The sequence below is a fragment of the Cebus imitator genome, unplaced genomic scaffold, assembly GCF_001604975.1.
Source record: "Cebus imitator isolate Cc_AM_T3 unplaced genomic scaffold, Cebus_imitator-1.0 Scaffold689, whole genome shotgun sequence".
In the NCBI taxonomy this organism is placed as follows: Eukaryota; Metazoa; Chordata; class Mammalia; order Primates; family Cebidae; genus Cebus; species Cebus imitator.
The window spans coordinates 398,481-426,166 of NW_016108004.1; the positions used below are offsets into that span (position 1 = coordinate 398,481).

The 27,686-nt window shown below is 55.3% G+C and overlaps 1 protein-coding gene across 4 annotated transcripts in view; it reads right to left on the minus strand.

The window, feature by feature from the left end:
• The window catches only part of LINGO1 (leucine rich repeat and Ig domain containing 1), a 161,217-nt gene extending 136,860 nt beyond the window's left edge, over positions 1–24,357 (minus strand). For 2 of the 4 annotated variants that reach the window (XM_037734937.1, XM_017518604.2), the window contains exon 1: positions 24,219–24,321. The gene's annotated coding sequence lies outside the window, so the exon portion shown is untranslated. Of the gene's footprint in view, positions 1–16,401; positions 16,490–24,218 lie in introns of those variants that run through there. The other 2 variants (XR_005198339.1, XM_037734935.1) reach the window with 2 other exon arrangements.
• Positions 24,358–27,686: the final 3,329 nt, after the last annotated feature.

The window sequence follows — 27,686 nt, forward strand, 5'->3', positions numbered from 1 at the left end:
AAGGAGGAAGGAAGGAGGAAGGAAGGAAGGAGGAAGGAAGGAAGGAGGAAGGAGGAAGGAAGGAAGGAAGGAGGGAGAAAGGAGGAAGGAGGAAGGAAGGAAGGAGGAAGGAGGAAGGAAGGAGGAAGGAAGGAGGAAGGAAGGAAGGAGGAAGGAAGGAAGGAGGAAGGAGGAAGGAAGGAAGGAGGAAGGAAGGGGCAGAGCCAGCTCTACCAGGCTCCAAAGCCTGTGTTCTTACTCCCTACATGCACTGCCTCCTATACGGGCAGGAGCCAGAGGGCACACCCAGTGGGCAACACACGCAGCCAAGGCAGGGAGGTGGGAGCGAGGCTGAGGCCCGAACTGGAGCAGCAGCGCACGCTGGACAGCAGTGGGGCCCTGGCCTCCCTGGGACACCAGGCCCAGCAGCCTCAACCCCAGGGGATCTGGGGCTCTCACACCTGCCAACCTGTTCCGTTCAGGAGGGAGCCTTGGCGGCGGCTGGCAGCTGAGCGTGACTGGCAGGGGGCCAGGACGCCTGCCAACAGCTGGTGCCGCTGCCAGGAAGCCCAGTAATTGTGTTCGCGGCAGAAATTGGTCCAGGGAGTTTTTTCCTTTCGCCTCCCATTTTCTTTCTCTTCCCTTCCCCCCTTGGAGCTGCAAGACTCAGAAGATTGATCTTTGCCTGAAACGGAGGAGATAACTCGATATAATGAACTCCACTGTCCCTCTTGCTGTTTGGAGCTTTTAAAAAATTTAAAAGGGCTGGGGACAAAAAAGCTAGCCTTCGGGGGCCTCTGGGGCTTCTTCCCCTCCCTCAGAAGTCCCTGGCCCCACTCCTGTGCCCCTCTCCAGCTCCCCATCTCCCCCCTTCTCCCTTCTTTTTCCCTTGGGATGCCTTGATGGAACAAAGGTTAAAAATATCCCCTTTCTCTTGCAGGCTTTAAAAATAATCTTGCTGAGGTCAGGGCTGGGTCCACCAATCACCCTGCCCCCCCGGCCCCCACCACTGTGACAGCCCCCTCTCTCAAGAGTCACCAGCCAGCCTGGGGGTGAGAAGTAGGCTCAGTCCACCGATTCTCAAAGCATTTCAGAAGGGGAGCAGGAGGCCCAGCCCACCCACTGAGGTGCTGCCAGAGACAGCTTTTGTTCCTGCAAGTGGCTCTTTAAAGAGCCACCTAATGACACACAAAGGGAGCACAGCGCTGGCTGGGACTGAGGCACTGCCCCCGCTCCCTGGAGGTCTGTGCCTCCTGCCACCCGTCAGCCAGCAGCCCCTCCTGCCAGCTGCTCCTGGGCTCTGTGCCCTGCACGTATTCACATATTCCGTCAGCGTGTATGGAGCACCTATCCTGTGCCAGGCACTGGGCTGAGAGCAGGGGACCCAGGGGACCACCAAACCCTTCCGATTCTTGCCCTCAGTGTCTGTAAAGCCTTGTGGCAGAGGCAGTCATTAATCAATGGCCACACTTGGGCGGGAGGCACATTGGGATGAGGGCTTTAAAGGAAAGGCCATGGAGCCCTGAGAGCATGGACAGTGTGGTCAGGGAGGGCTTCCCCGAGGAAGTGTCCTTGGACGGAGTGGTCAGGGAGGGCTTCCCCAAGGAAGTGTCCCTGGACAGTGTGGTCAGGGAGGGCTTCCCTGAGGAAGTGTCCCTGGAGCAGAGGTATGAAAAACAAGTATGAGACCTCCAGGCAGAGGGTGTAGGTGGAGGGCTCAGGCATTACTGGGGCGGTGGGGGGGGGTCTGCTCCAGGATCACACCATCCAATTAGCGCCTCTCCCCTGGTGCTCTGCCTGCAGAGAGAGGCCAGGTCCCTAAATTGCTTGCCTAGCATTCAAGGCCTTTCCTAGCCTGATGTCCGCCCCCAACACCCTCTTGTCTCCAGCCTCTCCCTCCAAGATGCAGCACAAATGTGGCCTCAGTGGCCCCACGCTTCTGCTCCCTCCCCACCCGGCACAGACCCTGCCGGCCCGCTACGGGATGTTACAGGCTCACCTGCCCACACGGGTCATTCTGTGGGGCCTCTGCCTACCTGGTGCCCCACTCACAGCCAAGGGTATGTGTCAAGCGGCAGAGAGCAACTGGAAACAGCCTCTGGAGGTTTGGACTCCAGTCAGTGAGGGCTGGAGGCATCAGGGAGAGCTTCCTAGAGGGGGCGGGGCAGGACTTTGAATACACAAGGATTTGGACGGTAGGGTGGGGAGTCCAGGGAAGCAGGGATAAAGGCTTAGAAAAGAGGTGGGCACCCGAAGATCGAGGCCTGCCCAAGCACATCTCTAACCTTCATCCCCCAAAAAAGCAAGGAGAGAGAGAAGATGAGGCTCCAAGAAGGCAGTGCTTCCGCCGAGCTCTGCAGCCGGGCGGCAGTGGCAGGCGGGATGCTGTCCAAAGGTGACAGCAGCCCCTCCTGTTCTTATGCAGTCAGCAGTCATCATCCACACACATCCATCTCCTGGGGCTCAGGCACTCCCAACCCCCAGCCCCGCCCTCACCCCAGAAGAGCTCAGACACCAGAAGTCAGGCAGCCACCATACCACGTGGCCACGGAAGCGAACCAGGAGCCTGGAGGAGGAGCCCAAACCTGGGCTAGGGGGCAAGAGACACCTGAAGCACTTCTCCAGGAAGGAGACATTGGCTGGGCTGGCACTCTCAGCAGGGACCACCCTGCAAAAAGCCCCAGAGATGCCCCCTCTAGACTGGCTTCTTTGCCCTCTAGACTTCTGGCCTTGCTGAGCTCCTGGGAACACAAGTCAGCACCCCAAGCCTGAGCCTTTAAGGAAGCAACCCCTGCCCCACCCACGTTACACTGCCCTGAGAGGCTGGGAAACTCCTGGAACCTACCCTGACCAATCTCAGTTTTTCCGTCCTCTGCCTTTGGGCCCTGAGGACCCCCTACCCCGGCCACCTTTACAGGATGCAGCAGAGGCCAGGGCTCTTGCCCAGGAAGGCCTCTGGCAGCCCGTCCCTGGGGTCCTCAGGAGCCTAGGCCCCAGCATCTCCAAGAGCAGCCCTGGAAACAGGGCCTGGCCACCCAGGAGGAGCAGCCCACAGACCCACAGACAATACTGCGGCCAGCCACCCTCCCCAGGGCCACCACGGCCAGCGAGAAACAAAACAGCTTGACCTTGTGGTTCTGCAGACAAGTAGCTTCCCGCCTCAGCTTCCCCAGTGCAGTCCCCTGAGGCTGCGGGCTCTGTGGGCATCAGGTATGGCTGGAGGTAAAGGAAGCTTCGTGCAACCATCCCTGCCCTGCTTCTGAGGGCCGAAGAGGCCCTGGTCCCCATACGCACCCAGAAAGCCTTACCTAGAATGTTCTCACCTAGAATGTCAAAACACGAGGTTTCCCAAGACCTCAGCTAAAACTAGAGAGGAGGGCACCAAGAGGAAGCCTGGGTTCAGATGGAGGGAGAGGGATGGGCAGGTGAGAGGGGCAGAGGGGGGCTTGGGCCGTCCACAATGGGCAGCTCCTCCAATGCCAGGCAAAGGGGCTGAGCATCACTCTCTGCACCCAGAAGCTCCACGGACCCATTCAAGCACAGTGGGGCCTTCTGCCAGGCACTGGTAAGACGAGAGGCTGGGCAGAGCGGCTGCTCCCAGGGAGCTGACAGACCTGGCTGAGCCCCACAAGCCTAGCTCAGGCTGGGCAAGAGAAGCTGCCGGGGACACGTGTGGAGCAGAGCGTTCTCTCCAAAGCTTCTGAAGGTGAGAAGGCCCCGGCTGGACCCACCCCAGCTTGCAGGCCAGCCCAGCCAGAGCTGCTCCCTGGCCCTCCTCTCCGCAGCCTCTGGGAGGCAGAGGCACCATGAACAGGGCCTCACAGAGCTACCTGAGGGCCACACTTCCTGAACATTTCCAGGTGCCGCAGATCAGCTCACCTCCCTCCCAGCAGTTTACTGAGCTGCACACCAGCGTCCCCTGTCCAGACGGGAAACTGAGGCGGAGGGTTGGGATGGTTCACCTAAGACACCTGTGGAGGCAGAATTTGAACCCAGATCTGGGTGAATCCAAAGCTGTTAACCACAAGAGCCAGAGACAGGGGGATTCTGCCTCATTCAGGATGTAGAAGCCACAAGAGAGCATCACTCCCGGCTAACAATGAGAAAAAGCTGGATATTCTGCAAAACCATAACTTTTCTTCAGCCTGCTGGAGAGCTGGTGTCACAAGGGGCAATCAGGGGAACCGAATTCCAAAGAGTAGCCTGCTGTCCAGGGAGATTGGGAACACGGCCAGATTCACCTTTGGCAGAGACCGGAGGAGAGAGCCTTGCAAAGCGGCGGAGCGGTCAGAAGGACACAGCTGGCGGGGAGGAATTCTCAGCAGCTAGGTGTGGGCCAGCCCCGGCAGTCCTAGGCACAGGGAGTCTACCCTCACAGCTGGTGCACGATGCTCCAGGAAAGCTTGGGGTGGGGTGAGAGGATGGGGAGAACCCGCAGAGGTGCCAGTGCACAGGGCCCCCAGCCAAACACCCAGCCTCACCTTCTCAGAAATTGAGAAGAACCTGGTGAGGAAGGTAGGAGAGCTGGGGTGACTGAAGGGCGGGGGGCGGGAGAAGAGTCCTCCCAGGCTCGATGCTGCCTTGGCTCTGCTGACTGCCCTGCCAGGAGAGCCTCACTGAGGAGTTGTGGGCAGCACCCTTCCCTCTTTGCTCCATCCACCTATGCCCACCTCCAGCACGCCTTCACCGGGCATGCACTCTGCTTGGCACAAGCACCCAGTGTTCCCTAGCAGCAGGGCAGAGGAGACACAGGGCTCCAGGGTCCACCATGTCCTCTGTAAAAGGACTTCTTTCCCTCATTGGGGGAGTCAAGGGGCTAAGAGGGGCACAGACTCTTGAGGGGACAGTGTCAGAGCCCAGGCTTCCTGGCCTCAGACCTGTGACCTGCACCCTTCTTAAAGGGACAGACAGGCTCCAAAGACCCCCAGTGTAAAGAGGGTTGACAGGTTTTGCCGCATCCCTCCTGAAGATCGAAGCCACGCTGGGCAGAGGAGGGAATGCTTTTGCTTTTCACTCTTCTTTAAGAACCTTTAGACAGTCAAATTACATTGCAATATAAAAGCAGAGGCAAAGCATTGCGTTCAGGGCTGGCTGGGGAGTTATTCTCGAGTTAACGAGCGAGCGGGGAGAACCCGGGAATGCGGGAGGGAGGCTGAGGGTTTGCCTCCTAGGGAGAGGCAGGCAGCTGGGTGGGTATAAAAAGGCTGAAGGCGATGCTGCCAAAGGTCAGTGTGGGGGTGGAGGAGTCTCCCCAATCTGGAACAGAAGATGGAGGTGTGAGGGGCTCTCACAGTGAGCACCAGGAGCCCTGGGAGCAACCAGGTAACCCTCCCGGCCTTCACTGATCCATCTACCCAAGCTATAAGTATTTCTTGAGCACCTACTATATGCCAGGCCCTGAGGGTCCTCAGTGGATACGGAAGTGAGTGAAACAGAAAGTCCTGCTCTTAAGGAGCCTCAGAAGAGAACTCACTGTGGCAGAGCCTCCTTCAACCTCTCCCCACGTGAGGCCTGGACCCTGGCTGCACAACAGGTGCCTCTGGCAGACACCAGGGCTGCCTGGAGCAGAGGAAAGAGCAGAGCTTTGCAATTGAACAGGGGTCCATCCAGATCCTGAACCTTCATCACAAGCTGTGTGTCTATGAGCAAGTCCCTGACCTCTCTGACCCTCAGTAAGAATAACAAAAGCCAGCCTGGCAGTGGCTCACGCCTGGGAGGCTAAGGCGGGCAGATTGCTTGAGTCCAAGAGTTCAGAACCAGTCTGGGGAACAGGGTGAAACCCCACCTCTACTAAAAATACAAAAAGCTAGCTGGTGTGGTAGTGCCCGTCTGTAATCCCAGCTACGCGGGAGGCTGAGGTGGGAGAATCACCTGAGCCTGGGAGGTTGAGGCTGCACTGAGCCGAGATCACCCGCCTGCACTCCAGCCTGGACGACCAAAGTGAGACCCTATCTCAAAATGAAAAAATAAAATGACCAAAGCAGCTAACTTGTACTAAACAGTTAACACGTACTAGGCATTATTCTAAAGTTTACATGTACAAGTTCATGTAATCAATATGACAACATGTGAGCTCAGTTCTCTCAGTATTTACTCCCCTTTTCAGAGGAGGAAACAGAAACACAGAGAGGTCTAGCGCTTTGCCCAGAGTCACACACACGGGGCTGCTGAGTGCAGCCTGGATGGTGGCCGGACAGCCTGGCTCCAGAGGCCTCACCCTCCACCACCGCACCTTGCTTAAGAAGCTGTTCCCTAGTGGTGTGCAGTGGCTCATGCCTGTAATCCCAGCACTTTGCAAGGCCAAGATGGGTGGATCACTTGGGGCCAGGAGTTCGAGACCAGCACAGACAACACGGTGAAACCCCATCTTTACTTAAACAAAATGAACCAGCATGGTGGTCCACAGCTGTAATCACAGCTACTCAGGTGGCCAAGGCCCAAGAATCGCTTGAACCTGGGAGGCAGAGGTTGCAGTGAGTCAAGATTGGGCCACTGCACTCCAGTCTGGGAGACAGTGCGAGAGTCTATCAAAAAAAAAAAAAAAAAAAGCTATCCCCAGTAGAAACCCTTAGCACCATTCCAGGTATCCTGCTGAAATCCAGAACCACTGCCACCCGCACCTGGCTCTGCCCACTGAGCTTCTGGTCATTCGCTGGAGACCACCTCACATGTCCTCTCTGCAGTGAAACCTGCAGGTCTTTTTCAGGATAAAGGAGGAGACCCACGTGCACTGGGATCCTGCTGGGAACCAGGCCCTGTGCCGCTCACCTCATACACAACTGCTCATCTCTTCCCATGACCCTGGCAGGCAAGATCAGCCATCTTTATTTCACAGACGTGGAAACCTAAGCTCAAGAGAGGAAGGAGCTTGTCCAAGGTCGGGCAAAATGTGCCGTATTCCACATGCCTCTAGACGGACGGACGCTGTGGGGGACTGTGAGATGGAGGCTGGGATGGGCTCACCGGATAGTTCCTGAGACGCTGAGGAGGGGCGAAAGAGCACCTGAGTCTGAAAGAACAGGAAATTTTAAGAACTAGGAGCTGGGCACAGTGGCTCCCATCTGCAATCCCTGCACTTTAGGAGGCTGCCCAGGAGTTTGAGACCAGCCTGGGCAACAAAGTGAAACCCTGCCTCTGCAAAAAATAAAAAAATTATCTGGGCACGGCGGCATGCACCTGTGGTCCCAGCCACACAGGAGGCTGCTACAGGAGGAGCGCCTGAGCCTAGGAGGTCCAGGCTGCAGTGACCTGTGTGCTGTGTTCATGCCACTGCACTCTAGCCTGGCAGACAGAACAAGACTCTGGCTAAAAAAAAAAAAAAAAAAGAACAGTGGGCAGGATCAATCAGTCAGTCAGTAAGCTCTGCTGCTTGAGTGCCTTTCATAAGCAACCTGAGTATACACATGCGGCCTCCCTCTCTGTTCCATAAATTCCATCCCTCCCTCAAGGCCAGTACCGAAAGCACTTAGTCTTCTTTCCATCTGTCCACTTCCTGCCCAGATACATTTTTAGGTCCAAAGCCAGTACTGCCGCCTCCTTCAAGAAGCCAGCCCTGATTGCCCCAGTATCCCTTAGAGCACCCTGCACCTGTAGTCTGGCTGGGGACTGGAGCAGACTTAAGGGGGAGAACTGCCCCCATGCCACACAAGTTGAAGGGTGGTCAGGTGCAGGAGCAGGGGTGCGGGGGTGGGGGCAAGGAGCCCTGCCTGGAGGATAGCAAGGCACCCTACCCTGCAGGAGCTCAGGCAGGCGCCAGCCGCACCACTGGCAGCAAAGCTAGCATGATGGATGGCACCATTCAGGAAGAAATAAATCCAGAGGCTTGTGTGCCAGGTGAACTGGGGGGTGTATCCATCTTACAGATGCTTAATGAGTGTGCTGGTCGCAGCACACGGTAGCACGTACATCTGCCTCCCATCCCTCTCCAGCTCCTTGGGCTCCAGAGGCCACCCCCTACTCCCAGGGATGGAGAGTGCTGAAGGGTGCCAGAGACCAGCTGGCCCAGACCAAAACCCCCATTGGACAGATGGGAAAATTTAGGCCAGGAGAGGGCAGGGATTTACCCATAGTCACACAGGAAACAGCTGCAAAACCTGGACCAGAATGCAGGCCCCTAGGCCTAGTCCACGGACCTCTCGCTCGGGACCTCTTCACACTCTCCCTGCCTTTTGCTCTGCTGAGTCTGCTAAGAATACCTGACCACCCCAGGACTGCTTCCTCCAGAGTTCCGATCCTCTGTACCTCGGTCCCCTACCCACGCCTAGCAGGGGGCCACATCTCCTCCTCCTCCTCCTCTCCACAGGCAACACAGCCAGGGCTTGGGAGCATTTCTGGTAGCACTGAGCAGATGAGGGGATATTGCGAGTCCTCTGGAGTGCAGACAGGTCCTGTGGGTGGGGTGGGTGCCGTCTTAATGAACAGAAAAGATCTATCACACTCAGCTGGGCATGCCCAGAGACTCTTCCCTGGGACCAGGCCTCCAGGTTTCCCGCAGACGGGTCAATCACTCCCCCTGCAAGCCTGTTCATTACTTTTGCTGTAACCTCTCACTGCCTAGAAGAGCAGAGCTCAGGCTGGCCCTGTCTGCGTCAGAATGCCCGCCAGTTCCCAGGCTGGGCTTCTACGAGCTGCGGAGTGAGCACACTCAGAACAGAGCCCTCAATCAAACTAACGAAACACTGACCTGCCTGCAAGTGAGCAGCGGGAGCCTGGAGGAGGGGAGCAGGAGAAGGGCCAGGGCAGGAGGCTGCACCAACGCAGAGCCAGGCGGGGCCCCACCTCAAGCATCTCCCCACGGCTGTCACCATGCCTGAAATGTCACCATTAAACGGAAACATCGTTCCACTGGGGTTTGGAGGCATTAAAGTCTCTTATTAAAGTGAAACTATCCCAGAGAGAATCATACCCTCAGTCATTACCCACCTCCACGCGTCAGCGGAGGACAGAGGTGGGAGGAGGACGGTGGGTGGGTAGTACCACGCGTGCACTGCACGCCAGACAGCAGTGGCCATGCTGAGGCTCAGGGGTCAGGTGCTGGCCAAAGGGCGCACAACCAGTGAGTGGCAGAGCCAAGATTTGAACCCCGGTGCCGTAGAGCCCAAAGCCAACCTTTCTCCTTCCATGTGACTCTCAACAGGGACTGTTGTTGCCCCTTTGAGGCACCTTCTCCAGCAGGTTAAGACGCTGGCCACACCAGCTGGCCTGAAGGGCCTCAGAGCCACCACTGCAGGGCCCCTGGGGGAGTGAACCTCAGGACTGGAAACGTTTTCGGTACCACACTCTCTGAGCTGTTCCTAAGAGGGCAGAGCCTTCACCCCACACTCTGACTATGCCATCAGCCTCCTCCCCTTGGGCCACCAGAGTTTGCCAAGGGCCAAAGGAACGGTCTTTGGAGTCAGATGATCCGAACTCTAATCACGTCTCTCAACGTCCCCAAGTCAGTTTCCCCATCTATAAAATGGGAAGAGAATCACCCACCTTGCAGCATCACTGCAGGGATTCCATGAGAGAAAGTCTGGAAGAAGCCTGGCTCAGGGTTCGCCCTCAGGAGAGCCTCTGCACACGACCAATCCCTTTGATGCCCTGCAGAGCCTTGCCCGACAGGGAAGGCCCAGCAACCCTGAGGTGGCCCCAGCATAGTGGGTGGGACCAGGACAACAAGGGAGGAAGGCAGCCCTGCCCATTTCTCCCCGCAACCCTGCTCCCGGAAGAGGTCATGGACCCCAGTTTCAGCCAAATTTCATTTTTTCCTTTTCTTCCTTCTTCTCTTTCTTTTATTGGGGGGCAGTGATGGGGAGAGACAGAGGTTTGCTTTGTTGCCCAGGCTGGTCTTAAACTCCTGGCTTCAAGCAATCCTCCCACCTTAGCCTCTTGAAGTGCTGGGATTACAGGTAAGAGCCACAGTGTCTGGCCCCCAGCCCAATTTCTTTCTTCTTTCTTTTCTTTCTTTCTTTTTCTTTCTTTCTTTCTTTCTTTCTTTCTTTCTTTCTTTCTTTCTTTCTTTCTTTCTTTCTTTCTTTCTTTCTTTCTTTCTTCTTTCTTTCTTTCTCTTNTTCTTTCTTTCTTTCTTTCTTTCTTCTTTCTTTCTTTCTCTTTCTTTCTTTCTCTTTCTTTCTTTCTTTCTTTCTCTTTCCTTTCTTTTCTTTCTTTCCCTCTCTCTTTCTCTGTCCTTCTTTTCTTTTTCTTTCCTTTTTCTCTCTCTTTCTTTCTCTTCCTTTCTTCCTTTCTTTTCTTCCTTCTTTCCTTTCTTTCTTTTTTTGGAGTCTCACTCTGTCTCCCAGGCTGGAATGCATCCGTCTCCCGGGTTCCAGCTATTCTCCTGCCTCAGTCTCCCGAGCACCTGAGATTATACACGTGTGCCACCATGCCCAGCTAATTTTTGTATTTTTAGTAGGGACGGCGTTGCACCATGTTAGCCAGGCTGGTCTTGAAATTCTGATCTCAGGTGGTCCACCTGCCTCGGCCTCCCAAAGTGCTGGGATTATAAGCGTGAGCCACTGCACCCGGCCCACTAGCCCCATTTCTATGGGGTCCCTAGAGAGAGATCTGAGCCCAGCATCACCTGCCTGCTCCACTCCAGGCTATTCTAAGGCCCCTGCCTTCATCCCAGCCACAGGAAAAACTGTGAGGAAACAAGCCCAACGCCATCCCCCAGGTGGGACCCAGTAGGTACCAGCATCTCCCCCACCAGCCCCACCTCCAAGCCTTAAACCTGCCTGAAGCTCTTCCCTGGTTTCATTGCCTCAGTCCCTGACATCCTGGCCGCACAGCCCAGAGTCTCCATAGCACAGCGGGTCTGGGTCTCTAACTCCTGACCTCTTTCCTCCAAAGCCACCACTTGGGCCACACCATGGACCCTTCTTAGGAATGCGTTGTCCCCTTTGCCCACTCCCGTGGCTGCTACGTGGACTGCTCCCTGCTGCCCAGTGAAGCCACTCCAGCCACCAGACCACCTTTCAATCCAACCCAGCCCTCCAGCCCTGCCAAGGGTTTATCCTGAAAAAGGGCGCAGAAGACAGTTATTGGCCATAAGGTTAGTCAATCATCTTTTCTCTGCCAATAAGCTGAGGGCTGGCTGGGCGTGTCCGGAGAGGCTGGACCTCAGCCAGCTTGAGGGCTGGCGAGAGGAAGGAGGATGCTGAACCGGCCCTTCTGGACCAGCCGCCGTGGGGTGGGCCCGCTCTCTCTAAGTTAATCCTCCCAGCAGCTCTCGGGGCAGGTGTGTGTGTGGGCGGTGGTGATAGCACCTTGCAGGTAGAGAAAGTGAGCCCGTGAAGTTAAGATGCATGGATTTGAACCTGGGTCTCGCTCCACGGCTCCCCCACATCCTCCCCAGGGGCTGAGTGAGCACGTGCCCTGAAATCAGGGCAGGGGCCGCGTCCCGGATGCCCCCCGAGACAGCCTTGCCAGTGGCCCCTTCCTCACTGCCCTCGGTATCCACACCTGAGCTAGGCCCACCCCAGGGTCAGAGGACACCTGCTGCCCTCCCCCGAGGCCGCCTCCCGCTCCCCTCCCTCCCCGACTCTCACTAGCAAATGAGTAAGAAGAATAGCATTACAGTTTGGCTACATGAGAAGCAGAATTAGCAGGATTAAATATAAATAACTATTAAAAGTGCCTTATAATTAAATTCATTTTCCAGTTATTTGTTTTACACACAGCCGCCCACGCGCGTGCACACACGCACGCGCCGATCCCCAGCTCCACACGGAGTAGGTGTCAGGGCCCCCAGCTGCGAACCAGCCTCCGCCCTGCTGTCGCCTCTTCCTGGGAGTTCCGGCGGCGCCTGCCTGCTTCTCCCCACGTCTCTCTCCTGCCTCCTGGGCCTGCTTCTGGTCCATCCACCCAACCCCTTTCAGAAGAACGGATGCCAGCAATTATGGCTGCAGCTGTCCCCTGTGCTGAGCCTACCGTGAGCCAGGCACTTGACACCTGCACCTCCTTCTTTCCCCCCAAAGATATTTTTTCACTCAATAAATATTTGGTTGAGTGCCAAGTACTTCAGATACATCTTCTCATTTAAACCACAAAATGGCATTTATTCCACCACCAAATAAGTATTAGGTGAGTCCCTACTATGTGCCACGACTTGGTAAGTGCCAGGAATACTTTGGCCAATGGGACTGGAGCCTCTGCCTGTGGAGTTTACACTGAAGGGACCTCAGAGTGAGGGGAGTGGCCAGTCCAGTGGGAAAGATGCAGCTGCCCTCTGCGTTGGGGAGAGGGGGAGTCAGGCAGCACAGGTCAGCGTGGAGGGTATTCCAAGGTCTATAACCTGCTTGAGGGCCTGAGCGTGTACCATGTCTCTGTGTCCAGGGCGTGGCGCAGGGTGGGCACATCACTGGTGAAGGTCAACCTAAACGGACCTCAGCCAGGTATGAGCCCAAGTGCGAATCTCTGCCTTTACTCTCGTTATGCCCTCAAGAGGTCCTTCTCCCATTCAGGCCTCAGCTTTCTTCTCTGTAAAATGGAAGTCAATCCAACCCTGTCTACCAAAATAAGGGAGGGATCCTTGCAGCGTGCCTTGGCCCATGCCTGGCACATGGTAAGTCCTCAGCAAGGCTGGCTGCTTTTAGGATTATTACCTTTACCACCACGACTGTCGCTCCTACTGCCACCCACCTCGCCCGTGGGGTCCACGAGTCACAGGTGTGAGATGTTTAGAATACCAGAAAGCTTCACAGAGATGGGAGTAAGCATAAGACCTGTGATAGTGGTGGGCATGCCCTGGGAGGAACACGGTGAATGTCTATGGGGTAGAGGGGACCCAGAGAAAGAGCACTTCCAGCCGATCCCTGGAGGCCTTCCCGGAGAAGGGGGAAGTGCTTCAGGCCTTTCCATCCCAGCCTTCCCTCCTCTGATCACTTGGCCTGATCTTCAGCCCCTTCACGCTAGCCCCAGGGCCTAAACTGTAGGAGAAGGAGCACTTCAAATGCTTTTGCCTTTGAATCCAGCCATTCAACTGGCCCCACTGCCTCCCAACCTCTGGGAGAAGTCAGGGAAGAAGATCTCACCCTTCTACGGGATCAGACAGCTGGATTTTGACCTTTAGATGAACAAGACCTGGGCCAATAGCAAGGTAAGGCTGTGATCCTAAGTGGCGAACATGAGGCCACCTGCATTCCCCAAGTCCACGCTGTGTGCCGGGTGCTTTGCAAGCCCAGCAGTCGCCCTCTCACATGTGACCATGCCTCCTTCTTCAGAGGAGGTGACTCAAAACCCAGAGAGTCAGCTGTGTCTTGCCCAAAGCCACGAGGCCTGCAAGGGGCAGGGCTGGGGACAGAACTGGGATCGTCGTGATCCCAAGTCCTTTCCTTACCCCATGCTGTGCCTGTGCCAGGAAAACGCTGCTGGGGTTAAGAAGGCCAAGGAGATGGCGTCCCTGGAAAGTGTGGGCACTGCCTGCTCCGGCCCCTCTCACCCTCCCACTGTCGCCCCAAGGTGGACTGCCCACTCCATTAGCTCCCCGCAGAGCCCCACCACTCAGCCAGCACCGGGAGCCTAACAGTAAAGACTTTTGTCCTAAAAGTAGGCAGCTGAGCTAATGAGCAGAGGCTTTCTCCTTCCCAAGGCGAAGACATTACTTCATTAGCCAAAGCCAAACACAGCCGCGTGGTGGCCGGCAAACCCGCCCAGGCAGCTGGCAAAAGTGACACAAATCGCTGGGCAGCAAGAGGCCTTCTCCATCCCCGCCTCCCCACAGGGCTCTGGGGCCCTGTCCCGTCTTTTTGACAAATGCCAAGGAAAAGAAAGGAGCCTGTGTTGGATGGAATGATTACAGGCTGGGCAATAAGGCACAAAGGCCCTGTAGACAGCCACAGCCTATTGTCACTTCCAGATGGAATCAGCCGACCCCAGGTAAGGGAGGGAGGGAGAGGTAGGGGCCGGGATTCCGATACCAAAGCAGGCTGCAGCGCTGGAGAGCAGAGGGGAGTCCCACTGTGTCCCTTTGCTGGTCAGCCTTCCCGTGTGCCCACAGGACAGAGACCAGCCCCTCATGGGGCACTGCAGACCTTCCCAGTCTCCTTGCTGCCAGCTGCTCTGAGCCCGTTGGATGGACTTCTCACCATCACCCACACACAGGCCAGCTTCATTCCAGCCCCTCTTCCACAACCAGTTTCCCCCTCTTTTCTGCCTCTCCAGGCTTGGTGCCACCTCCTCCAAGCGGCCTTCCTGACTGCTCCATCCTGCAGGCACCCGCTTTGCCTCACATCTATCAAGGACTTCTCACAGACACCACAGAATCAAGCACATAGTACTGTCATATTTGCCATGCCCAGCTCTCTCGCTGTTGTTGTGGCTGTGGCTACCATTTGGTGGGTCCCACGTGCTGGAGAGAACAGAGACCTACCTGCCTCCAACTCTTGTCCATCACCGATCCTGGTATAGAGGCAGACACACAGTTGGTGCTTGCCCAGTGTTTGTTGACTGAACGCTAGGAAGTCCACCTAAAGCCTCCTTTTGATGCAACAGACAGTTCAGGGACCAGGGCTGTAGTTCAGCTCTAAAACTAAGCTTCTGTGGGCCCTTGGATAAGTCACTGGCATTCTCTTGGCCTTGGCATCTGGCTGTGGAAGCGGGGCTTGGGGCAGAATGACCTGTGGAGGCTGTGTTCTGCGGGGAGGAGCCGCTGTGGGCCGGGCTGAGCCAGGCGCTGTTCGTGGTGCTGAATCTGGGAGCGGCCCTCCCTGGGGCTGGTGGGCACAAAAGATGAACATCGCCATGGAGACAGAAGACTGGGGGTAGGGGGAGGGATGCAGGGTGCAGCTGAGAGAGAGTTTATTTGGATTGCTGTTTGTGGGCACTGCCAAGGACTCAGCATGGGGCTGCTCACTCAGTCTGGTGGAGGGCGGTCAGCCTCAGCCATCAGAAAACCAACAGCCAAAGACACAAAGCCATATTGAGAACACGGTCTGAGGGAGGAGGGGCCTGGAGGCACACACACACCAAGTGTACACACACAATGTTTACCTAAACAACGTATGGCAGAGCCTTGCAGGCGTGAAGCTTGCAATCCAGAGTGCCCTCCTGGGCATCACCACTCACCCAAAGAAGGAAGGCACCCCTTGTGCACCCATTTAACAGAGGGAAAAAGTGAGGCTCAGCTTCTGGGTCCTTCCTACTTCCAGTGTGAGAAACTTCTGTCCAGTCTCTTCCTTCTCCAAACCATGCCACGTGCCTGTCTTCATCAGAGACAAGACAAAGAAGGCATTTGTTGTGGAAAAGCAGGAAACAGGCCCAGAGCTGGGAGAAGGAATGGGAGCAGGGATGGGGAAGAAAAGGAGGAAAAGGGAAGAGGAGGATGGGAAAGGGTGGGGATAAATGGAGAGAGAGAAGGAGAGAGAGACGATGGAAAAGAGAAAGGAAGGAAGGGAATTGGGGGGAAGGGGAAGGCAAGATGTGGGGAAGGAAGAGAGGGAGGGAGAAAGGAGGGAGAGAAAGGAGGGAGGGAGGGAGGGAGGAAAAGAAGGGAGGAAAGGAAGACAGATTCCCCCATTCTTGAGGAGCAGATCTTGGCAGAACTCTGTGCTGGCCCAGCCACCGTCCGCTTCTGAATAATTTCTCCAGCAGAAACTCCATAATTATGGGTAATAACAATCATTCTGATTTGCATGTATTGAGCACCTTTCAGCCCCAAATCTCCAAGTGCTTTGCCAACATTAATTAATTCATTAGGCATGCCCGCCTCCCGGGGACAGGACGCTCCACCCAGCTCAGCACAGCTGCCTCTGGAGTGCACGCGGGTGGCAGTCCCAGCCTAGGCTGTGCTGGGGGTTCTGGGGTGGGGCTCTGAGAAGGAAGAGCCTGCAGAGTGGCCCTTCCAGCCCCAGGCCCTGCCTCTGGCAACCTCCTCAGAAGTCAGGGCTGCCCTTTGTGCCCCACAGTGCAGCCTCCCTGCCCTGGCCTGTCAGAGGGCCACGGTGAGGATAGGTCCGGTAGGCAGAAAATTGCCTAGCCCAGCTCTGCCCTCAGTCACTGAAGACCCTGGGAAATTCACAGGCTTTCATGAAACTCAGTGTCTTTGCCTATAAGATGGGCCCTGGTGGTCTCTAGCTCCCAAGGTTGTTGTGAAGCTTGGGGCAGGTAATGCAGGCGAGACGCTTTTTGACTTATCCGGGGGCTGTGCACACAAAAGGCATGGCTGCTCCCTCTGCCAGCCATGTCTGTAGGGAAGGACAAGCCACAGATGGATGCGCAAGTCCCTTGAGGCCAAGGCCCTCCTTCTAGGACCAGACTAGAGCACAGCCAGGTCCCACCCACTTCCCTTCAGGAGCGAGGCAACGCCCCTTCCTCCAAAAGGTTCTCCGTCCTCTGCCCCTGCCCATCCCAGACCTGGCCCCACGCTGGCCTGGGGAAGGGAGGTGGCCCCAGGAATCTGATGGGGAACGAGGAAGCTCCCCCAAGCCAAGCACAGAATCTTACTCTGAAGACGGAACTCTGGGGTCAGCAGCCTTTAGTGCTAAAGCAGGCCAAATATGAAGTGCTCTCTTCCAGGACCTCGTGGCAGAAATGAGGAAACTGAGGCATGGGCGCAGCACAGGCTCTGGAGTCAGACCTGGGATTGAATCCTGGGACCAGCACTGATCTGTGCTGTCACCTTGGGCAGGTCACCACCGCCCGGAGCCCCCATGTCTTTATCTGTAAAATGAAATAATACACTGGGCTAATGTGAGTAGGGTGGTGGGCACAGTGCTGCCCCCGCTGTTGGAGCTTAGGAAACAGAGCTGCTATCATCTGTGATGTTACAGTCACACTTTCTGGTGAACACCTTCCCAAGGTCACAAGGAAAACTCCATAACAGGGCCCCCGGCTGCATTTCAGGTATGTCTTGGGCATCCACTGTGTGCCGGACTTCTGCGGCCACCTCCAGCGCCTCACCTTTGTCAGGGGCCCCGCCCCACTGGCTGCCTCCCTATCTGCCCCACGCTCCTCCCTCCTTCCCGATGCCACACATCTACCCTTGCTGTTTTCTCCTTCCTCCCCCCAGCAAAGCTAAATCCCCTTTCAATCTTCCAAAGCCTGATCCAGCCCAATGTGTTTTAACATTTAACTGCTCCCAAGTTCTTCTTCATCCTGACTCCTCGGTGGGAGCAGGGTCTCCACCCAATCCTGTCTGGACAGTGTGGCCCAGCAAAGGCTTGCGGGTGGGAAGTGGTGGGGGCCGGGGTATTGGGGCAGGGCTAGGGCAGGGCTGGAGAGGCAAAGCCTCAGCGACAGGGAGCATGTGGGCCCAGGTACACGCAGACGGGCCAGCCAGGCCCAGGCTAGGCCCTGCCCTACCCAGCCCACTTTCTTTTCCTTTTTTTGAGACAGAGTTTTGCTCCTGTTACCCAGGCTGGAGTGCAGTGGTGCGATCTCAGCTCACTGCAACCTCCCCCTCCTGGGTTCAAGCAATTCTCCTGCCTCAGCCTCCTGAGTAGCTGGGACTACAGGCATGCGCCACCATGCCCAGTTAATTTTTATATTTTTAGTAGAGATGGGGTTTCACCATGTTGACCAGATGGTCTCGATCTCTTGACCTCGTGATCTGCCCACCTCAGCCTCCCACCCAGCCCACTTTCTTCCCCATGGGGTCCTGATCTCTGCATCCCTCCTCGTGTGATTGCAGCAAATGACCCATGACACTTGGACACTGCTTTACAGTCATGGAGCCCATAACTCTCATTAAGGTCCAGGAGGAAGACTGGGCCCAAAAGCCTCGGCCATTTTGACACCCATAGTCAAAAGCACGTCCACACATGGAGCACTGACAGAATGACACAATCAAGCATGCATTCTCAGACCTATATGCACCAAAACACAGTGACACACTCACAAACGTGCTCACACACGGTTTCACAGTACACTCACTGACATACAATCACACACACACACACACACACACACACTCCTGTGCACAAGGTACCATAAACATACACACACATGCCATCAAGGGAGGGCCGGGCCGGAGGCGGGAGCCCAGGCTCAGCAGCCCTGGCTGGTGAGGGAGTGAACGTGACCATTTCCCCGCATCTGGCGTCTAACAGTCTGGCTTTCAATTACTTCTGCACATTTTCCTCACAGTGGTAAGAACATCATCGACATGCTAACTTGAAAGACGATTGCAAAGGTGTCACTTTAGGAGAACGTGCTCAGGGGAATGACCCTGCACCCCCATGCCACCCATTCCGCCTCCCTAGAGGGCACTGAATGTCCCCATGTATGTGCAACCCCATACACTGCCCCCCAATGCCAATGTGCCCCACTTCACGCACACACTCCATGCTCACACACTCATCCCTCAGGGCCACCTTGGAGCTCAGCCCCGGGGAAGTGCCCCCACCTCTGCTGTGGAGGTTTCCCACCCATAACTCCAGCCCCTACAGTCTTGGGGAGGGAGAGGGACACCAGGAAATGAAGCCCACACCTGGGAAGGACCCGCAGTCCTTGGGCAAGGTTACATGCTGGGGGCCCTAACTGCCCCCCTCCTTGGCCAAGCCATCCTGCCTTCCCCTCCCCGCCAGTGTCCCTGATTCAAAGGCCACCTCCTCCAGGAGGCCTCTCCAGCTCCTCAGGGATCATCGTGGTTTGATGTTTTAGACTCTGATGTCTCTGAGACGGGATTTCTTGGGCAATCTGCCGGAAGAGCCAAGGCTATGCTCTGACAGGACAGAGTATCTGAGTCCCCAGAACAAGAGTGGCCAGGGCTGGACTCGTCAGGCGCTGACCATGCACAAGGGCTGCTGACTCCAGCATCCTCTGGGGGTTCCACTCAGCCAGAGCAGTGCTGAGGTGTTTGTGGGATGCCACAGAGGCAGAGGCTGGGCCCCTGCAGACTCAGAGGGATCACTTTTCCTCTTTGTGCCTCAGTTCCTTCACTGGTCGATGGGGACACCGTGAAGACCAAGTCAAGGTGTCTTTTAATCTAAAATATCAATACCACATAGATGTCAAGGTCTCACGGCTTTTCCTTGCAGGGTTCTATTCCCTCCATGGATCAGGAACCTCAGAAATGTCACTTCAAGTCTCCAGAGAAGAGGAGACAGGGTGTGGGGACAGGGCAAAGAGAGCCAGCCAGGGCGGGGTGTCGCCGTAAAGGACAGATGGAAGAGGAGGAGGAGAAGGCAAGGCACCCCAGGCCTCCTAGCTGAAGCAAGCGCTGGCTGGAACAACCCTGAACGGGGGCTCAGCCCTGTACCCCAGCCCAGGCGTCAGGCACAGGCCCCCCAGAAGGAGCCCAACCTCTGGCTCATTAGCCCCAGACCTGCTCGTTAATCACCATGGGCTCCCTTTCCCTGCCTCGGCTGTGTCAGGCCATAATAATATATGAAGAACACTCATTTATTTGCCAACTTCCCACTCAGGAAAAGATATATGACACTGTAGGACTGGATTTATCCTGACACCCAGCTTTCAGCAAAGTGAGGCTAATTTAAACATTTAAGTCAATGGCTCGCCCCTCCCTCGCCTCCCGATTCTTTTTTTTTTAATGGTGGGAAGGCGAAGGATGGGAGGGAGGTGGAAAACGGCAAGCCTGCGTGGTTAGAGGCTTAGAAGCAAGGAGAGGAAAAGGAGTCTTAGCTGGGTTCCCTTCTGGCCTCTCCCCCACCATGCCTCTTGGCCTGTCTCTGAAATAAAACCAATGCAACAAGTTGGTACAGAAGAAAGAGCGCTGGACTGGACACTGGAGTCCAGCTTCACCCCTCACTGACTGTGCACCCCTAGGCCAGCACTCTCCATCTGCGGGCCTCCGTTTTCTTGTCTGTAAAGGATACAGCAAACTAGACTGTCCCGTCCTCTCCAGCTCCCAAAGTCAAGCTCACTTGACCTCTCCTGGGTATTTCCTCTACCCGGTGGCCCATCTGCAAGCTCTGAGAGGAGAATGGTGGAGCCAGCCATCCTGCAAGGCATAGACAGCTGCAGCTGGGGCAGTTCAGAGCCAGCAGGGGCAGTCAGGGTGTGCTTCGTGGAGGAGGCGAGGCTTGAGTTTGGGCCAAGGCAGGCAGCCAAGGCTTATATTCTTGGTGAGCGCATTCTCTGGAGTCAGATGTCTGGGCTCAAATCCCTGCTTCCCCCTGTACTCTGTGATGCCGGCAAGCTCCTTACAGTCACTGTGCCTCAGCTTCCTCATCTGAAAAACCACGAGGCTGCCAACTACATGGGGGTCTTGGAAGGATCAGATGGGGGCCTATCTAGGAAAAGCCTCTCATACCATGCTCGGCAGAGGAAGCTCTATGGCAATGACAGTGTCACCATTGTCAGGGAGGGGCATGAAAGGGAAATAGTCGGGTGAGGCCCTGAATTTCCCCAGAGCTATCCCCATTTCAGCCTGGGCCTGTCTGAGGTGTTCCAGGGTGGAGTCTGCCCTGCTCAGCCCATAGGGAGCCCACCAGGCCCCTAACAGAGCGAGTCCCTGAGACCAAACCATCCCACCCTCCCTGAATAAGGAGTAAAATCAGGGCCTGCGATGAAGACCTGGAATGAACTTAACAGCAGGGCAGGCAAGTAAGTAGCAGGCACCCCTGGGTGGGCATGTGACCTCTGCAGGTTAAATGCCCACGTGTGCAGCCACTACACACACGCACACCCTTACACTACCTTGCACGTAGCTTCCCCTTACTTCCCTGGCCTCTGGCTTGAGGTTACAAGGCCCCCTGCAGCCCCCAGCACCCTTGGGCCTGAGAGTGACCTGGCACAGAGGAGAGGTGTGGACTGGAGAGCCCTTCCCAGATGGAAGGGCAGCTGGGAAGGAGGCCAGAGCCCACCTGCCAACTCCCCAACTGCCAGAGCCAACTCAGTCCAAGAGGGCCTGAGGCAGCAGGCTGTGGACAAGTTTCTCTACCAGCCTCAGTTTCCCCACCTAAAAAAACGGAGCCAATTACACTGACCTCACAAGGTGGCTGTCAACAGTAAGTGAGGCTGCACATTGAAGCACCAGGCCCAGTGCCGGGCACACCACAGCTGCTCGGCCAGCGTCCCCGTCACCCCAGTGCCCCTTCCCCTAACTTCAGAGGTGCAGGGGAGCTGAAAAAGAAGGGTTCATCTCATGCCCAGCTGAGAAAGGAAACCACATGGGACAATGATGGACTGGAGCTGGCAACTGGGGAGAAAGATGCCAGTTTACATGGGGGCATCTGCCTCTCTGTAAACCTTGCTCTAATCGAGTGCCCTATCAAAGCGTGTTGATTGGGAACACAGCCGTCTTAATAAAACAGTCCCTGTGTTATTTTTTAAAGTCATAACTGAACAAACATGCTGGGCTCTCTGCCCTGGCCACAGCCGTGGGGAGCCTGGCATCTGAGCCGCACCCATAACTAGGGCACTACTGCTCACCTGGTGCCAGCCAAGGCCTACCCCGGAGGGGGCGTGGCCCAGAAATAAACTGCCAGGTCTCAGAGCCCCACCCACCTGCCTCCCCAGGGGGCCTGGTTGACAATTCTAAGGAGGCAGACTTTTTTTTTTTTCCTCCTTAAAAGAGCTTGGGGCAGTGACTCATGCCTGCTTCCCTGCAGCAGCCGTGTTTCTGGCTGTCATTCCACACACCTGATGACTCCCTCCTCCGTGGTGAAGGTGTCGGGGTGCCTGCCAGGGCTGGGGAGGGAGGGGAACATCTAACAGCCCAGGCTGGATATGGAGAGGCTCAAGGAGGTGGGAGACCACCCGTAGTGGCTTCTGGGACGAGCCCAGCCACTAAGGGTGTCCAGGGTCCCGTCCCCTAGCCCCGCCAGGCTTCAGACCCTGTCTGCAAAAGCAGGGGCTGAACCAGAAACAGGGGTTACAAACTGAGCAGCAGAATGTTCTGTTTGGCCTGCTCAGTGGTTTTTTTAAAGACGAGAATCAGTTGCCAACTTTTGCAAATTACATAGAAATCTGGATTTCTGGTTTCTCCTGGAAAAGTTGAATCTGGCCACACAGGACCTGCATTTATTTGCACATGGTAGCAGTTATCTGGAGCTGACGGCTGGCTCTCCAGTCCCCCACAGTCCTTACCAACCTGCTTTGCTCATTTCCAGCCCCTGCCTGGCCCCTGGGGCATCCGAGTTTGAGACCCCTGGGTTAGCCACTCACTGGGAGCCAGCCTCCAGTCCTGAGGTTCCAGATCTCTAAATCTGTACTAAGCCCCCTGTGTCCTTCCTGGGGCTGGAGGAATTGGGACACAGGAGAAGGAATTAGTGAGTACATCCTGGGTGCCGGGAAAGGAGGTGAGGGTAATAGGACTCGATGACCTGCCAAGCACCCCCATACCTCTTCCCTGCCCCAGGGGCCTTCGCTGCAATATTGGGACCAAATTGGGAATACAACCTGAAACATAACAAACCACAGAAATTTGGTAAAAAGTTTTATTTTGTTGTGATTGTTAATAAGTATCCTTTTTTGTTTTGTTTTGTTTTGTTTGTTTTATGAGACAGGGTCTCACTCCATCGCCCAGGCTGCAGTGCAGTGGCCTGACCTCAGCTCGTTGCAAACTTTGCCACCCGGGATCAGGTGATTCTCTCGCCTCTGCTTCCCGAGCAGCTGAGACTACAGGTGCACACTACCATGCCTGGCTAATTTTTATTTATTATTTATTTATTTATTTTTCTAGTAGAGATAGGGTTCCACCACGTTGCCCAGGCTGGTCTCGAACTGCTGAGCTCAAGCAATCCACCTGCCTCCCAAGGTGCTAGGATTGCAGGCGTGAGCCACCGTGCCTGGTCCAAGTATCCATTTTTAATTCACACCATTCTATTAAACCAAAAATTTGCCGAAGTGCATTGGGTGGGGCAATGCAGGGACCACCACCAAACTGTGAACACAATGAACAAGGCCACAGCAGCCCAGTCACAGGCACAAGGCCACTTGAAACCAAAGCCTGTCCTCACAGTCCTGCTGATGGCGCAGGAGCTGGGACGGACATTCTTGGTTTCATATTTAGGGACATAATGACCAGTGTAAAGGGCTGAGTTGTAATTGTTCAGATACACGTAATGGGCTAAAGGGCTTTTTCCTCCGTGACTGTGCTCTTTTGAGTTAAGATGTCTAGACTACAAATGCCATTAATCTGGTCCAGGTCAGGTACGGGACATTCCAGGTAAATCATCTTCCACCGTAACGAAGTGCTCGGCGGAGAGATTCCGACAGGAGCCCCTGAAGAGCGAGCCCCAAGGGCTGCAGAGCCAAGGCAGCTTCTCAGCTTCGGGGACACGGAGTGGAGTCCCCTCCCTAGGGGCCTGTCGCCCCTTTGCCCACGGGTTCCCTCTCCAGGGGAGTGGCATCAGAAGAGATGACCCAAAGGGGCTCACTAAGGCCCTGCCACATGCCCAACCCCTGGAGCCGCCATCCCCAGCATATAGCCTCTTTGAGCCTCAGCATTCCTGTCTGTGGAGTGGACATGAGCGATGGAGTGAGGTCTGGATGTGATGGGCAAACTCCACGCCAGGCCCTGACCCTCTCTGGTCCCATGTCTCCCATCTCTAAAATGGGCTTCATGCCCTCCTGGGACTTTTGAGAGTTTGATAATTCAGCTCTCAATTCACCGTAGCAGGCTTGGCTGCAGCCAGAACAGCCTGAGGCTTCCTGGTATCTGAGGGTGAACAAGAACAAGGAGAGGCAGAGGCAGCATTTTAAGCAGACCTTGCTGGGTGAAGGCACAGTGGATCCAGGGATAGGTAGAGGCTGTGGGTAGAGGACCAGGTCTTGGAGAGGCCTCCTCCAGGAAGCCTACCCTGACCACCTTCTTCCCTGGGTTGAGACCAAAGACCCACATCAATTCCTGACCAGGCCTTCAGAGTAAGATGGAGTAAATGAGGCCCTGAGAGGAGCAGAGGCCTGCCCAAGACCACTCAGTGGCCCTGGGAAGAGCCAAGGCTCTCCAAGGAGGTGCCTAGACTCCTGGGTTTCAAGGCCAAGAGATCTGGATTGGAGATGAGGGCACACAGGGGATGAGGTTTCGACCACCAGGTCTTTGGCCAAGCAGGACCACCCTCCACTCAAACTTTCAGCCTCCTATCTACCTGGTGAATACTTTCCCACTTTCAACACTCAGCCCAACAGGTCACCTCCTCCATGTAGCCTTCCCTGACCCACCACCCAAAGAGACAAACCACTTCCTTTTTGGGACCACCCACGCCTGCCAAGCCCCAGGGTCCTTTGCTGCAATTATGAACTTACAGACCAACCTCCCTACAGGGCAGAGGGCTGCCTAGGGGACTGGGGCTGAGTGCTCTCTGTCACCCCAGCACCAGCTCCAGGACTGTGCCTGGCACATAGTAGGTGCTTACCAGATGTCTGAGGAACGAACCGAAGACCAAAAGTGAGGAGCCATCAGAGAACTGCCGAGAAAGGGAGGTGCCCACCCCGCCCTCGCCCGGCTGGTGGAAGCTGCAGAATTAAGCACAAGTTATAATTAAGACGGGATGTTTGAAGAGAAACATAATCCCCGTTTCTGTGGGATCTGCGGGCACAACAGTAATTAACGTCTCATTAACATTTGCCTAATTAAGCAGTTTATGAAAGTGTATGGATTTACATACTGCCACGCCAGGCTCACTCAGGCGCCTCAAAATTAACCCCTCAGGCCTGGGTGTGCCAGGAGGTGGAAGGCCAGCCTGGGAACTGGAGAGGAGGAGGGACAGGGACATGAGTGAGCAGAGGCTAGGGAAGGGGATACCCTACCCCCACCCCCGACCTAGCACCTCCCCCAGCCCTCACCCATCCCCCTCTCCCCACTCACTGGACCAAGGTCAGTTTCTAGAAAAGGACATTTTACAAGGAATTGGAGGGCACTGGATCCTCTCCCAACCACAAGCTTTACCTGCCCCCTACTGACTGACCCTCGACAGTGTCCTTGTGCAGCCTACTCCCCTGCTGTCCTCCCGGGTGCCCACCCTTCCCCCACGGCTCACCCCGGGAACAGGTCTTCCACCACAGAGCACCTTTCTGGCTTTGGGAACTCTTACTGGCCTTATCTAACTCAGTCCTCCAGCTCCCCAAGGGCTGCATCTACAACACTCCCTTTCTAGGCAGGAGGAGACAGACTCAGAGGAGGCCAGAAGCCTGCCTGAGGGCACAGAGCTGGTAGGAGGCAGTGCCCGGGGCTCTGTGACCCCAAAGCCCCTCCCACTTCCCCAGGCGGCACAAACACTCCATTGCCAGCAAAACACACAGCTCCAGCCATGGGAACAGGTGGCCGCTCATCCCACTTTCCCCTGGACACTAAACCACCCTCTCCTGAGCCTCCTCAACTCCCAGCCCAGCCAACTCAGCTGGGGCTGAGCTTGAATCAAAGTCACCTGTGACCACCCCATGGTGGGGGCCTTCATTCTCCATAGGAGAACAAAGAAGGGGGCCTTTTAGGAGGGCGTCAGGGATCAAGTAACACATTTTCCTCAACAGCATTTTGAAGCCTTGTGCACTGTACGCATTTTAGGTGTTCACTAATTATCCCACTGCTGATCCCCACTCTGTCTGCATTTGTGCCCACCATATGTGCACCTGGGATGCCTGTCATCTCTCTGCCCCTTCTAAGGGCAAATTAGGACAACTTTTCTCACTGATAATTTAGCAATATACATCAAGAGCCCTAAAAATGCTCATCCCCCACAAGTAATAAAAAGCATAAGCCATAAAGGTGAGAAATTTGACTTTGTTACCACTTAAATCATCTGTTCGACAAAACACATCGCCACGGGAAAAGACAAGCCACAGACAGACCAGAAGAATATACCTGCAGCATATATAGCTGACCAAAAAAAACTGTTTCCAGGCTATATAAAGAATTCTGTAAATCAATAGGAAAAAGACAAATCACCCACTTTTTTTTAACAGGCAAAGAATAGGAACGGGCAACTGGGAGAAGAGGAGACCAATGAGCACATTGCAAGGCTTGCTGAAGCTCAGCGGACTTCCGAGAAACGCCACATTGCCTTTCCAGACACAGTCCTTCACTCGTTAAGTTGGTGGGCAGCTAAAAACCAGAGAGTGCCAAGCATCGCTGGAGCAACACCAACTTCTCATATGTTGGTGGTGTCCAGGAAAGGTGCTGCAAGCATTGGGGGGAATAATTTGACCTTGTCTTGTGAAGCCGAAGATGCACGCATCCTACCACAGAGCAATTCCACTCCAAGAGCCTCCCACACAGGTGAAGAGAATGTCCACAATGCTCACAGCAGCCATGTTTGTAAGAATGAAAAGGGGGAGTGCTCTACATATCCACCAGCAGGAAAGAAGGTCCGTGTGAGTATGCAGATTAACCATGGCAGATCGAAGGCAGGCATTGCATTTACCTCCTCTTCCTTCCAAAGACCCATCACAACAGTGAAGACTCTTTCCTGTGCATAAATCCACAAGGACCAAGAATGAAAGAAGGGGAAACAGCAACATGGTTTTGAAAGTTGGAGAACAGATGGATGAATGGTGATGGGCTTGGCAGAACTGAGAGAGCAGGCCTGGCGCGGTGGCTTACGCCTGTAATCCCAGCACTTTGGGAAGACGAGGTGGGCAGATCATTTGAGGTCAGGAGTTTGAGACCAGCCTGGCCAACATGGCGAAATCCCGTCTCTACTAAAAATACAAAAATTAGCCAGATGTGGTGGTGCACACTTGTAATCCCAGTTACTCTGGAGGCTGAGGCATGAGAATCACTTGAATCCAGGAAGTTGAGGCTGCAGTGAGCCGAGATTACGCCACTGCATTCCAGCCTGGGCAAGAGAGCGAGACTGTGTCTCAAAAAAACCAAAAACCAAAAAACAACAAAAAACAAAACAGAGCTGTGAAAGCAGAGTCCTAAGCCCCTCTCCTATTAACTGGTAGAATCCAGGCTCAGGATGTGGTGGTACCAGGCACCCCTGGACCCAGGAACGAAGGACTGCTCGGAAGTCTGTATAAGAAGCAGACAGACCCCAAGGATCTCCCTCTCTACCTCTGCCCAGGGAAGACTGGTAGTGATTTTTTTCCACTGGGCAGGATCAAACTGAGGGTCTCTGGCCTGGAAGGCATCAGCCTGGGTGGAGGGTGGGGACCCATACTGAAAACTGAAAGAGTAGTTGAGTTTACATGTGGAATTTCAGGTCCAGATCCCAGCCTCCCTCTCTCACTCTGCTCAGGGGAATCAGAATCCTTCTAGGAGATGTCGCCATCAGGGCTCCCCTGTGAACTGGCCCAGGAAGATCAACCACAGGGAAGCCACAGCTGACGGGCCCACCCCTGCACAAGGGGTACCAGCCTTCAGCACCCCAGTCCTAAACAGAAACAACCCACTGAGCATCGCCAAGCATTTGGATGTCAGCTCCACCAGCTCAGGGACTTCTGACCATCTGTTCGGGGCTAGGGAATGGAGCTGGCACATAGGTGGTACTCAACAAATGTTTGCTAAGGGAATTAACTGAGGACCCCTCTAATATGAAAGACAGAGTCCCAAACAAGAAAGCAAACAGAAAAAAAGTGCAATGTGAAAAAAACAAGTGGCCAGGCACAACGGCTCACGCCTGTAATCCCGGCACTTTGGGAGGCCAAGGGGGGCATGTCGTTTGAGCTCAGGAATTTGAGACCGACCTGGGCAGCACAGCAAGACCTCGTCTCTACTAAAAATGAAAAATACCAGACAGGCATGGTGGCATGTGCCTGCAGTCCCAGCTACTCCGGAGGCTGAGGCAGGAGGATCGCTTGAGCTTGTGAGATAGAGGCTGCAGTGAGCCAAGATTGCACCACTGCACTCCAGCCTGGGTGACAGAAGGAGACCCTGTCTCAAA